This window comes from Terrapene carolina, unplaced genomic scaffold (genome assembly GCF_002925995.2).
Source record: "Terrapene carolina triunguis isolate 2854851 unplaced genomic scaffold, T_m_triunguis-2.0 Scaffold68, whole genome shotgun sequence".
Lineage (NCBI taxonomy): Eukaryota > Metazoa > Chordata > Testudines > Emydidae > Terrapene > Terrapene triunguis.
Genome location: NW_020664419.1, coordinates 78,459,459 through 78,471,628, shown reverse-complemented (window position 1 = coordinate 78,471,628; position 12,170 = coordinate 78,459,459). Strand labels below are relative to the sequence as shown.

At 40.4% G+C, this 12,170-nt stretch overlaps 1 pseudogene; it reads right to left on the bottom strand.

The window, feature by feature from the left end:
• Positions 1-9,044, bottom strand: part of LOC113406125 — an 11,045-nt pseudogene extending 2,001 nt beyond the window's left edge.
• Between the last annotated feature and the right edge of the window lie 3,126 nt (positions 9,045-12,170).

The window sequence follows — 12,170 nt, the reverse complement described above, 5'->3', positions numbered from 1 at the left end:
ATTAAAAACTGTGTTAAAGAGGAAAATGTTTGTAAATTGCTGTAACACCGACTTAAAATAATTAAAACTGAAACAATTAAAAATAAGATTTCCTTTGAAGCATTTATGCTGCTTATTTGTTACTTTTCAGTCAGTTTAGAGACTGAGATCAGGCTAGTCAGTGTCTGGTTCTCCTGGAGTTGTATAATACTGTCATGTTTGTTTCTCCAGCAGTGAAATTGAACCGTGTGTGTGGTGTGGGGTGGGGTGGAGGGGGGGGAGAGAAGGAGAGAATTTTAATACTAGGCAGCACTGCCAGCTCCACCTCTAATGTACACAATCACCTTGGTTTCCTTAAAAATGTTCTAAAAGTATTTCACAGAATCATTCCTATTCAGAGTGGACTAATTTTTCAGCTGCAGTGCAATGGATTCTTCCACAAAATGTACACCCCCTATGCATTTGCTCTCTAGGTAATTTTACACTCAATTAGATGTAAAATTATCTGATTTGTGTTTTTTTAAGCTTTCATGGCTGCCTATGCACTGTTGTGCACAACTGAAAAATTTGCCCACTACCTTTTGAAAACTTTTATTTTAAATGTTGGAATTAAACTGAAGAGAGATGTCCCTGGGAGACAGAAAATATTTCTAAGTTCTTAAGAAACTTTTCATAATACAAGATTTATTTTTTTTTCCAGGAAGTTACTCTATATTTGAGTGTTACACATTTTCTGAGTAATTTCCTGAAATAAACATGGTGGCAGTGGTGTCCTACAACTTCAGTGTTCTCTCTGTGCAACCAGGGTGATGTCTCTTTCTATGCCTCCTGAAGAATATTCCTTTGCTTCTGCTCCCATCCCTTTTCTCCATTCCTGGGCAATTTCACCTCTCCAGTTCTCTATCTCCCCTAACAGGTATTCACAACAACAGCAACAATAACAGTATCTGATTAATCCCTGTGATTTCCTCTTCTAGTAACTTGTATAGAGAAAACATACTTTGACAGATACTTCAGGCAGATAATGAGGATTTTGGAGATGGGTGGTCATGTAGAGCTTGAAATCCCTGCTGTAATGAGTAACAGCCTCTTCCAAACTGGGTATGTTCCATTCCACTTCGCTGAAATGTCAGTCTCAGCTTCACAGGCTATAGAATGGGATCAAGCTCCTCCGAAAGGTTTTCAATTAGCATCATGTTCCCAAACTATCAAAGCAAAAACATATGACGGGAAAAAAGGCAAACAATTAACAATGTTTATTTCAAAAGCGTTAAACTACTTTGGCTGCAAAGCATGGCAAGAAGCACAATTTGAATGGGGCCTAATGAACTAATTTTGACAAGCCTGTGCTTGTCAAGCATGTTTTTTTTTTTTTTTTTTTTTTTTTATCAATACAACATGTTCCTTTTATTTCTAACTAGTGAGCTGAAATAAGCGAAACATTTTAATTGAAAACACAGTTCATACAGTAGGGATTGACAAAAAAATCAACATTTCTCTCACATCAGCAGATAATAGGATCTCCCCTCTTTTATTAGACTGTGACTTGATTTTAGTTCCACAGTTTCAGTATGTTGCTATGTTAACAGAGCTACAGAAATGATTTTTGTCAGACTTGGAAATTTAGCTTCTTTTTAAAAGGCAGCTCTGGGACACCTTGATGACTTTGATGGTACAATAAGTGCCATGCAGGAGACTGGTGGCCTCCATAATGACCTCTGTATTTCAACTCCTTTAGCAGACTGGCGCTCCTAGTGTCCTGATGTAGAAGCTGTACCTCTTTTGGAGAAAGAATTCAGTTTGTGTCCGATATGAGAGCATATTCTGCTGTCAGATGGAAGTGTGAGCAAGTGTTGCATACTGGAAGGAGAGGCGCTAAGAGATTTAACTTCATATCAGCTAAACAATGGGGGTCAGTGAAAACCCTTTGTCTTCTAGAACTGGTAGATTTTATTATTGCTGCCTGTCTCCAGTGAGGAAGGGATGTACAGGTATGCTGCCTCAGGATTTTACTCCCTGAAAAAAAGAGAAAAGATGCATTTAAAATGCAGCTGTTTCATTGGAAGAGGTGTCTATATCGTTTTAGTTCAGTTGAAAGACTGTATTCATATATATACTGTGTACAACTGAGCTCAGATCTAGCTGTCTGAGGTATGTATAGAGCAACAATCACCATAGAATTTAAGTACTCAAAACAACATTTAGCATTAACATAAAAGTGATGGGTCTGATTCTTGAGTCTGTTGAGACCACTGTGCACCAGTCTGGTGCAGAACTGAGTCTGGGATCTGAGGGCCAAAATGATGGCTTAGAGTTGTAAGGAGGTCACCCATCACTGCTACCAAAGCTATCTCTGTGCCATGGTCTGGTCTCAATCCTGGGTCTGGAATGCTGTCACAGGCTAGGTGCTCCTGGTATATGGTCATCACCATATTTTCATAGAGCTTTTGTGTGGCAGGGAGACTGGAGATGGGGTGATAATTTGAGATACTGTTTCTTGAGTGCTCTTCTGACAATCGCACATGGGTACTGGAACTAAAGGTACTGGAGGTGCTGCCACACCCCCTGGCTTGAAGTGGTTTCCATCATACATAAGGTTTACAGTTTGGTTCAATGGCTCTCAGCACCCCCACTACACAAATTGTTCCAGGGCCCCTGCAATCACGTTTCAAGTATGAGAGTAGATTGCCTTCACTGAAGAAAGCCATGGTTTCTGTCAGTAGTGGTCTTAGTTTTCTTCACTGGATTTCACCAGTCATAATGGGCAGGGGTCCGATTCCCCAGCAGGAGCATGCTGCAGAGCTTCCAGTGTTGTGTTATTTGTCCAAACTCTGCAAGTAGGCAAAATGGTGGCCTTTGTTCCCGAGAGACTGTCTTGTATTCAGTTAATCTGTTCAGCAATGGATGCTGAGTGAAAGACCAAAGTACAGCCGTTGACACTTGGATGTGAGATTTGGTTAAGGTAGGCAAGGTTTGTTATCTGGCTGACTTTTAAAATTGATGGAATGAAATTGTTCATTGTATCGCCCCAGTGTTACACTGCTGTACTTTACTCAGCCTGCGTTGATCGGCATTCCTCTCAGCGCTGCATGTAACATGCACAGATTGGAGAGAGGAGCATCAGAGGGCATTAGCAGCACTCCAACACAGCAGTGCTTGCAATTTAAGTTAAAAAAACAAATGAACTGCATAGAGACAAAGAGACAGAGAATAGGATGAAGGGAAAAGAGGGAGAAAGATCAAGGAAGCTGAAGGGAAGAGAAAAAAGTGGAGAAAATGGTGGCCAAAAAGACAGAGAGAGAGGAGGAAAATACAAAAATATGAATAAGAGGAAAACAAGAAGAGAAAATAAAGAAAACAGAGGAGAGGTAGAGCAGTGAAGGTGAAGAGATTGAAATCCTCTCGCCTGTCAAAAGCATCACATTTTGTCAACAGTGACAGGAAAAATTGCCTCTAGAAGATCCAATATAAATCATGGGAAATGGCAGAGGAATGCCTTTCTTGGCTCAAATCACCTCATCTAATATAGAAGGAAAAGTTGGACAGAGAGCCTTAGGGGATAACATTTGTCACTGAACAAAAGGGTTACTTTAAAATGTTTAAGGGAGACTTTTCAACATTTATTTGCTCATGAACAAAAACCCAACAATCTAGAGGCACCAGCAATTGCTCAGCGCACTAGAAAAATTAGGGGAAACAAAATATAATATCTAACTGGTATTTATACTGCACTCCATTAATAACGGATATGGATATAATAAACTGTGACTCTAGGAGCCCTTTTATGTCAACTAGCGAAGGTCACACCCAACACATTTGTCAGAATATGTAGCCAAACAGTGTCTTATGAGGTATCTTATGAAAACTGGTGACATGCTGGTCATGAATATCATTATGTGATGTATGTATGGGTTGTATATAAAAAGTTATGTATGTGTGCTGAAAATACATTCAGACCAAGTAATCTGAGGAGAGAGGATAAAGAAGGCTGTCCTAGATAAAGGAATGCTGTTTTGCCTGTGTCTCCAGTGTAAATTGAGCAAGGTGAGGCCAGAGACAATGGAAGTTACATTTGCATCTAAGTCTACAGACAAAGCAAATTGAGAGTAGGGTAAGGAAGACAGCATGTCATCTGCATCCCAGCAGGGGAGAAGAACTCCGTCTGGGGCATATAGGTCAAAGGAATACATGTTAATGGTTTACTGCACTATAAAAAGAAGGGGAGAGAACCCCATAGTTATCCATCACTTACAGGACAAATGGATCAGCATCCTCTGATTCTGTGAATGGTGGATCCTCCTGCCAGAAGGGCTGGAAATACTGGTAACTCAATGAAAATGAGAAAAGCTGCTTAGGCAAAGATAGGAACTTGCTAAAGTTAAGTTTTAGTCACTAGAAAGTGTGTTTTGTTTTGTTTATAACCATACCTGTTTCTTTTACTCTTGCTTAGTATCACTTGAATCTATGGTCTTTATTAATAAATGTATTCTTAGTTTTACTATAAAGCATCTTACTGCTGTGTACTAAGGTAAAGACCATGTCCTCAGCTGGGCAAACAGGCTAATGTATCTGTACTGTCTCTTTGGATAGACTGACTTACTAATTTCTGTGAGTGTCCAGTGAGAAGGACTGGACACTACAGAGAGATGTCTTTGGGGAACTTGGGAACTGGGGTTCACTGAATGTTACCTGCAAGGCAAGGTTTAAACTGGTAGAGTCTTGAGGAGTTTGCTGGTAAGGCAGACAGGCTAGTGTGGCAGGGGCTCTCACACAGTTTAAGGTCCAGTAGTACTATCCCCTGGAGGAATTCCAGATGAATAACACTGGCTTACGGTTCCGGGGTACCTGAGGAGAATGCCACAAATGTTCAGCTGTAGTAAGTAAAACAGGTTTACCAAATGTATTTACATTCTATAATTTTTTTTCTCTAGCTATAACTGTCACTTCTGAGACTTTTCTGGTCATTTTTTATTATTATTTATTTGTGTCTAGTACTTCTCACGATGTGCTAGCTAGTGTGCAAACACAATGAAGACCTGATCCCTGTTTGAAAATGCCTGCAGTCTCTGGAAAGAAAAAGAGTGGCAGAAAGAGGAGCTGACAAGTATATAAAGAAGATGCAATTGCTCCTGCCGTTGTTTAATTTCCCCCACATAATGCTCCGTAGACTGGGTAAACTTCTCTTACTTAAACAAATGCTATAAAAGAAAGATTTCATATTGTCAATGGACACTCAGTAATAACTGCTTCCATTTTCTCCATCTTGAAGTCTCAGCAAACAGCCAGCAGATTTACAGTGACTTTTAGCAGTAAGCTTCCTCCAGATAAATATCATTTTCCCTGACTACAAACTGAGTTTCAGTAAACATACAGAGACTGACTTTTCATACAAAAACTACAGATATTTTCTGTACGCAGTAGCGGTATATTTCAAAATATCATACATGTGTTTTAAATATTGGTGACAATATAAATATTGGCGTAGTTTCATAGTCTTTCCAATACACAGCAACAGTATGGTGACATTTTAAGTACTGTTTCTCTATGCACCTTTTTATATAAGCCACATGCTACTTTCTAAGGAAGAAATGCATTCACCCCATCTCCTACAAAGTCTTAGTAATAATGCACTGTGAGGATGGGTGGGTAGAGGTCACCAGTTCCCTGGCAACGGGTGGCAGAATAGGATTCTCCCATTGCCCCTGTAGCCATTAACCTCCTGGTTAGAAGTAGCTGTTAGAACCCTGTATGGAGCTGTAGGTGAGTAACTGTTTGGGGCCGCTGCAATTTGTTAGACTCCATCATGCGATTAGAGGACTGCGAATTTGGAATTGAGAGAGTCAAGCCCCTAAGGAAGGAACCCTAGAAGCAGCCAAGCCTAGGGGGAATCTCTAGGTTGGGCTTCAAGAGTGTTAATTTTCAGGGGTGTGCACTGGAATAAAAATTTGGCCGCTTTTGGAAGGGCCGCTTTTGGAAGGGTACTTTCTGTGCCCCCAGTGGCCGGAGGAGCTGGCTCTCCCCACCTTCACAGCTGGAGCAGCTGGCTCTCTTCTCCTCCCATCCCCTCCTGCCCCCCACCCCGCAGCCAGAGGAGCTCACTCTTTTCTTCTCCCCTCCCCCACAAGCGGCCAGAGGAGCTGGTTCTCCCTGCCATGGCCCCAGAACCAGGACCTGGTTCTCCCTGCTGCGGCCCCAAGGGCAGTGGAGCTTGCTCTCCCACAGCAGCTGGAAAAGCTGGATCTCCCCCTGTGGCTCCAGGGCCACAGGAGCTCTCATCTGCCCTGGCATGGGGCTGGAGGAGTTCTGTGCCTCCATTAATTGGGGGTGCCTGTGCCACGGCTTGCCTTCCCCCGGCACACGCCCTTGACCATTTTAAAAATAAAAGCAGATCCCAGGAAATCTGGGTACAATATGTCAAAAATAACAGCATCCTCCATATCTAATATACTGTCACGCTTACTACAGCTTCCCATTGGTAGGAAATGCTAAGGTGAAGGTTGTAAAAGGGTTTCTATTAAATTAGTGTGTTTTCACATGCTCATAACTTCCAGAAAATAAGCTTTCCAATTGGTATGGGTCATCCCTAGCTTGGTCAGTGCCCAAGAGAGTACCTCTGGGCAAAGTCTGAGCAAAATCTACATGGCAGCCAACAGTTCGAAGACATTTCTAAGGACAATTTTACAAGTAAGTTGCTGGAGTGTTTGTACCATTCAAGTGAAATCTAGGCTGTTTGTTATATAATTATTGTACTTATTCATGCCCTTGCATGACTGGGATTTTTTTTGAACAACCATCAAGAGGTTTGGATCTTTGTCATCATCTATTCACACCCCTAACTCTCCTCAGCACCTTCTGTCTGTACCATTCACATTAAGCGAAAAAGAGCAAATATGGAATCTTGAGGCACTCCTATATCCGAGAGGATGGGAGGAAGATGGAAAACCTCTACCAGAGATTAAATGAAGCATACGCAGTTAGAGAAATAGGATTCACACCAGAGATTGCTGAAGATATTGGGTGCAATCATGGCAAAACCTCTATTTACTTCAGTGGGGCAAAATTTCACCATTGTTTTCTCACTCTAGAATAGAATTTTAAAGGTATCAAGACATAATCTACCATGAGAAGTCACAGGTAAGAAAATGTCAGTCTTTGATTATCATTAATGCATGTATTGGAAGACTGAATATAATTGATTTAACCTTTATCTACCAGACAAAAGAGAACTTTTTTTATCAAGTAATAGCAATGCTACTTATAAAAAACAAACAAAAAACAGTTACAGTCCTAAATATTGGAGGGGGACAAGCATACATTATGTTTGAGAGCAGAAGCCTGATTGGACTGTTCTGCTAAATTGCATTATTATTAATTATTATTATTTTTCTTGGTTGTATTCACCTAGTTGCTTCTATGCTCTGTTCCTACCAAGCTCCATGTAGTGTCTGCATTGATAAAGTAAAAGGGGGGAAAGAGTTGGCACTAAAGAAGTTTTGAGGACCTGTAAATTGAAACCAGGCCAGGACCTAATATGGCACTTCTGCAAAATTAAATGATCATTATTATTTATTTATTAAGCACTGAAAGTATGCTAGACACTGTCCTGACATTAAAAATGTAGAGCTTCAGATTCCTATCACAAAGATCTTGTAGCCTAAGGCCCTAATCCTGCAAGGATTTGTGTATGTGGTTAACTTTATGCCCAGGGAGAAGTCTGATTGAAGTCAGTTGGACAACTCACTATTTAAAATTAAACATGCATATAAGTCTTTGCAGGACGGAGACCCATGTATTTACAAAACTATGCCAGTGATTCTGCAAATGCTAAGTCATGGGACTGCTCACAATAGTAAAATTAAGCACATGAATAAGTATTTTTAGGAGTGAGGCTTAAGTATGATGAAGCTTTGATAATTTTCACAATTTCTGTCTTTCCTGGCCTTTGATGATTATATTTTGGTACTCAACTGATTTTCTATTTTGTAATGCTGACCTATTTTAAATAACATTTTGTTAGGATTTTTAATGTTACTTCACATCATGGTCTATTTGTATTTATAATATATTAAAAATAGTGCAGGCAGACTATATTAGAATATAATGTCCCTGACACAGATATTCCTAGAAGTATTTTATATGTATTAATTTAAGATTGGAATGCTATATTTGTGTAAAGCCCCTTATCATTACATGTTGAAGCACTAGCCTCTGTTATAACAACAATCTGGTAATTTCTAGGTTTAAGGTAATTTAGTGAGGATAAAATTGGTTTCTGACCATAAGAACAGCCATACTGGGTCAGACCAAAGGTCAATCTAGCCCAGTATCCTGTCTTCTGACGGTGGCCAATACTAGGTGTTTCAGAAGGACCAATTTATATATTTATAAGAGAGATTATTCTGCCCTATGTTTGTCTCAGATTGGGCTGTCCAGTGCTACTACCCTTCCAGAGATAGTGCAACAAAAATATACTTTATTTTAAAAATTTGAAACAGCTTGTAACCATGGTTAGATAGCTTCATAGGTCACTTCCATTTTTAACTGTATGATTTCATGCCTGAAAATGATTGCCCAAAGTTCAAACACAGTCAGCCTTAGCAGCTTAGCAGATATGGAGTTTATTCATTTGCCCCCATGTTTTTAATGCATTTATCAACTAAAGAGGCCACCACTAAGCTGATGTCACTGATAGCATTGTCTCTTGAAAACCTAAAGGAAATGATAAAAACTACTATTTTGAATATGTAATCAAGGGGAGTTAGGTGCTGGAGGCTTTTGAAAATCTCACTATATATCTATCTGCATATTTAGGTACCTAAATATCTTTAAAAATCTGGCCCTCGATCTGCAAAGTAATCAGTCACTCACTGGACATCATCAGCCATGGCAGTTTCAAAGCTTTGCAGGTGCAGCAGTAAGTAATCAATAGGATCTGCAACAATGTGGATAGCTGTGCTGTATGAAAGAACTGAGACAGTAAACTGGGACATACTATAGGTAGCAGTTTCAGCAAAGCAGGATGGTTTGAGAAAAGTCTCTGATAAAACCTCAGGAGCTGAAGTCATATTCTGCATATTCTAAGATGGCTGGGAGCCTTGTGCATTTTATTTGGTTGTCATTAATGTTTTGCTTTATGCACCCCACATCAATTGCTCTTATCATCTCTTTTCCCAAGCTAACTTCAGCCACTCAGCCACTGACAATTTTATAAGCCCTGCTGAAGTGAGAAATGTAGCACATTATAAAGGAATATTGAAGTGGATTTTTTAAACTATACCAAATCAGAGAGGTAATGAAGATCTCAGAGGAAAAGAAAAAGATGTTGCATTTGGGAAAAAAAGTTATATGAATCATTCTTTTAAGTAAAACCAAAGTAGCCTTTATTACCAGATTCTGACATACTATGGTGTACAAATGCTTTAGAAGCAGAACAATGGCAAGGAAGGTGCAAATAGAGAGAGAGAGGAAGAGGGGAGGGAGAAAGAAAGGCAGCAGAATTTGTTTTAGCGTTTCCCCCATCTACTGATCCTGCCATTTATTTCCCCCAAATTTTAGACATTCTCAGAGCAGCACACACTTCACTCAACAGATAAATCCTACCTATTTTAAAGGTATCCTTACACTTTTCAGAGCCAAGTTAGTTGTTCCCCATTCAAGGGTTTTGCTGGCTGTAATTATGGAAATAAATCTGTACTACATTTTTAGCCCAGTGGCCCATTACATCTTGCTCCAGGTTCTTAGCTCACAAGAATAACGACAGTCATTTTATGAGAATGAGAGATTATAAATCACACACTTTGTCAGTTCAGTGCTTTCCTCCAGTGGTCTTTTCCCTGAGAGTGTCTGAGACAGCTGGTCCTATAGGACTACTAGTTTAGTGTTCAGTTCTTTGAGCTCTGCTCATATTTTGTTGGCTTTTTTTTCCATCTGAATTTTTAAGTCAGCATGGACAGCTTCCAGTCTCTGTCATTTTGGGACATTCTCAAAATAAATTTATAAATAAATTATGCATTGTTCAATACAACATTAATCTTCAATACTGAATTCACATCGTGGAAGTTCGATGAAAAAAAAGTATCACTTTTTTGGTCTCTGTAGTTAGCATTTCTGATTTATGAGTGCATTCAGCATCACAAATGTAGACAGATGGATTATCAATTGGGGCACTATGATGCACAAGTGTGTGTGCATGCATATTGGATTTTAGGATGTATGTATTACAGGCCAGATCCTGGGCTATGGTAAATCAGTGATTTACAGCACTTGAGGAGTTGGCTCTACATGAAAAATCCTATACTACTGCAACATTAAGGCTCCATAGTTGACATATCAGAAAGTCAGGAAATGCAGAGGTTCAGCTTCAAACAGCAACATAATCTCAGCTGTGTTGAAAATCTTTTCTGTTTATATTGCACAGCAAACAATAATATACAGACCATACAATTAACTAGAAAAAACAGAAATATAGATTTGAACCAGGGTAGAGTTAATTTGGAATTCAACTTCTGCATTCCCATGCTTTTGGGGGATTTTAATTATTCAACCTTATAGTGCACAAACAGTTTTTTCTTTTCATTTAATTTACTCGTTTTGTTTAAAATACAATGAGGGAGGAAAAGAAATTGTCTTTGGTTGATAATGTTAGCATATAAATTGTCGCATTAGGCACTGACGTTTATGTCTGAATGACACAGGGAAGGAGTGAGCACCTTTATGTTGCTATTGTTTGGCTAGAGACAGCTTTCCCTGTTGGGGTATGCCTTCACTGCAAAATTAACCTGGGTATAGCACCCCCACTGCAAAGCCCTACCAAGCCAGACCTATTTAGCTGCATCCTCAATGCTGCTGTACTAGCCCATGTGCTGGGCTGGATTTTTGGCAGGCTATCCCATGGTTCTTAATGCTATATTAAGCGGTGTCACTGTATGAAGTCATTTGCAGTGTGTTGTGGGAGAACTTGTCTGTCCTTCCTCAGCCCCCATAAAGAAGTGCTCTTAGCCCACCAACTCAATAAATTAAAAGGAAACAGAAGGCCAATGCAGGACATGAGATGTGCTGGACATCATTTTGGTGATGGCTTGTTGCCCTGGGAAGGCAATGTTGCGCCCTGTTAAGAGATCTCACAGGCTGCATGCAGACATGAAGCATTGGAGACAGTTGATGTGGCAGGTTTGGATAGCTGTGGAACCCTCCTATGCTGACCAGTGGTTCTGGTGCAGAACATCATGCAGTGGTGGGATTACATTGTCATGGAGACCTGGGATGGCCTGTAGTGGATCCAGAACTTCTTCATGAGGAAGAACACCTTCATGGAGTTGTTTGAGCAGCTTGTCCTGGCCCTCCAGTGCCAGAGCATGCAGATGAGAGAGGCCCTATCCGTCTAAAAATGGATTGCTATTGCTTTCTGAAGGCTGGCTACCCCAGATTCAGTTTGGTGTTGGCAAGTCAATGGTTGGTGCTCCGCTGATGGGGGCATGCATGGTAATTATTGCTGTGGTTTACCCATGGGTGGTGAAGATTGCTAATGTTCCCAAAATAATTGTTGGCTTTGCGTGAATAAGTTTCATGACATGTGCTGCTGCCATCAATGGCACATGTGGCCATAGTCTGTCCTCCCTCTTCCTCCCCCCGATGATGTACAGGAATATGTAAACTGGACAGGGTACTATTTGCTTGTTATGCAGGTTTCAGTTGATCACAGAAGGAGGTTCATGAACACGAACATGAGATACACCAGCTGGGTACATGACACTAGGGTATTTCTGAGATCCCATGTGTTCAGATTGGGATACACTGGGACTTTATTCCTGCCCAATACTATGGATATCAACAGAGTGTCTGTGGCCACTGTTAATTTAAGGAACCAATCTGTCCTTTACTGCCCTGGTTCATGAAGCCTAACTCTGATGTGACAGCACCTGGCAGAAGAAGGTTTAATTTCACACTGAGCAGTTTCAGGATGGTGAAGGAATGTGCATTTGACTAACTGAAGGCAAGATGGTGCTGCCTACAGAACCATTTGTATGCCAATGTGTACAGCACCATTCATGTTATTGGGCCCTGTTGGACACCACTAATATTGCTGAAGGTAAACTTGCCTGTGGCCTGGTCTACCCTACAAACTTAGGTCAACAGAAGCCACTTTATGTCGACCAAATAACGTATGCGTGTACACTACCAGTTCCCCTCTG